Consider the following 2,500-nt stretch of genomic DNA (forward strand, 5'->3'; position numbering starts at 1 on the left):
CACACACACACACACACACACACACACACACACACACACACACACACACACACACACACACAGGCGCTCACACAAACACATCACACAAACACATACGGGGAAGCCAACAAGGGTGGGGCAAAGGGGTCAGTTGTACCGGGCCCAGGGAGAGAGAGGGCCCAGAATTGGCACCACATTACATTGTATTCATTGACAGGGGGGCCCTTTTAGATGACTGTGTTCCAAGCCCCACCAAAGCTGTCACCCGCCCTGCGCGCACACACACATACACATACACATACACACACACAGACACACAGACATACACACACACACACACACACACACACACGAACGAACGCACGCAAACACACACACACACACACACACACACACACACACGCACGCAAACACACACACACACACACACACACACACAGACACACACACACACACACACAATGCGGGGGAACTAGACAAGCTGTGGAAAGGCGTTCAGGATGTGGGGAGGGTGTGAATGGATGAGAACATTGTTGATTTGTTGCTCTCAATCCTAGTTTATTTCTGTTTACTCCCGCAATTTAAGCCATGCTCTACCACACCACACGCTTTCCTTTTTTGTTCTCTCCCCACCATCAACAACTACTTTCCACTGCTTTGCTTCACAACGTCTTAGTCATGTGACCGCGTTCCCACTGTGTGAATTTATTTATGTACGTCTGTAGGTTGCATTGGTTTTTTTAATGCTTGTATCTAAGTGTAAGGGCTTCCGCACATAGGCTCCGACAAAGTTCAATTTCATTATTTTCAATAGAACCCCGCACACTGGCGCCAATGTCCGCGGACATTCGCCGATGTCGGATAGCAATTAGAGACAAGTTCTATTTTGTCGGCGCCGCCCATTGACTATCAATGCTATGTTTGTGTGAAATTTGGGTTTGGGGGTCCGAATTCTGTCGGAAGCAAAAGTGCGCCGCAGTGCTGTCGGAGCCAATGTGCGGCCGGCCTATATCTTCACATGTGCGTATATGCTGTTTGTTTATGTATGTATACAGTATGTATGTAAGTATGTATGTATGTATAGTATGTATGTTATGTATGTATCCGTGTATGTATGTATGTATGTATGTATGTATGTATGTATGTATGTATGCGTGTATGTATGCGTGTATGCATATGTACTGTATGCATGTACTATGTATATGTATGTACTGCATGTATGTATGTATGTATACTGTACTGTACACAATATATGTCTGTCTGTCTGTCTATGTACCTATCTATCTACTATATATCCATCCAAACATACATGCATTCATGCATCCATCCATCCATGCATCCATCCATTCATTAATCCATCCATACTGTGAGGCTGAGTGGAGCCACATGGGCTAGGTGTTTTTGGGCGGCTCTGGCCACACATGTGAAAGGAGAAGCTCCTGCCTGGCTGTAGATCCAGCATTGGCTCTACAGTAGAGCCGCCTCTCTCTGACTCTCTCTCTGTGGTCAGAAACCAGACACAATGACCTAAGCCGCCACTTACAGGCAAATGAGCATCAAAATGCTTACGATAATCACAAGGTTGCTTTTCAGAAGCCTCTGTTTTGACAGTTGCTATACACAAATGCAGGCACACACACAAATGCACGCACGCACGCACGCATGCACGCACGCACGCACGCACGCACGCGCGCACACACACACACACACACACACACACACACACACACACTCATGCCTCACACAGTCGATCATGGATACGCACACAGACAGACACAACCAAAAGCACACAAATTGACTCACACACACACATACACTACAAAGTCAGTCCATTACCGAGCCTGGTCCACAAATTAGTAACCGAGAGACTACTGCAAACTGAACATGGCCGAAGGGCTATCAGTTCTGGCTTTGGCAGGCGCACTCCAACCACGCAGCGTGTAGTCATGGGGAGCACTTCATGCTCCCAATCACGAAACACACGGGATGAATGATATCTAGCTTTCAAAACATGTGGAACGCGTTGAAAGAGGATCATGCATGATAGTGCTTCAGTCTTTCAAATATCACCACAAGTGCACACACAGAGTTGTGTGCTCACACACAAGCACACGTACACGCACACTCACTCTCACACGCACACTCACACTCACACTCACACTCACACGCACACGCGCTCGCACACACACACACACACACACACACAGATGCTGATGCCATGATGTGGATGGATGTGTTTGGTGCATCAAACCACAAGACTGTGGCGAAGGCCCTGGCTCTGAGAGAGAGAGAGAGAGAGAGAGAGCTAGAGAGAGAGAGAGAGAGAGCTTGTCTCAACCTCTGGGAGTCTTCCAACATCTGTATTTTCCGTGCAATGGCTTCCAATGGCTTCTTGTCGTTGTTTTCTGTTTTTTTCACTCTCTCTCTCTCTCTCTCTCTCTCTCTCTAATTCTCTCCCTTTTTTGCTTCTCCTCTCCAAGATGTTAGAATAGAGAAAGCTGCTTGGTTGGGACGGAGCTGT

The 2,500-nt window shown here is 47.3% G+C and overlaps 1 protein-coding gene across 1 annotated transcript in view; it reads right to left on the minus strand.

Moving 5' to 3' along the window:
* Positions 1–2,500, minus strand: part of odad2 (outer dynein arm docking complex subunit 2) — a 139,651-nt gene that overhangs the window by 86,470 nt on the left and 50,681 nt on the right. The gene's annotated exons all lie outside the window — the stretch shown is intronic.

The sequence above is a fragment of the Engraulis encrasicolus genome, chromosome 9 (assembly GCF_034702125.1).
Source record: "Engraulis encrasicolus isolate BLACKSEA-1 chromosome 9, IST_EnEncr_1.0, whole genome shotgun sequence".
Lineage (NCBI taxonomy): Eukaryota > Metazoa > Chordata > Actinopteri > Clupeiformes > Engraulidae > Engraulis > Engraulis encrasicolus.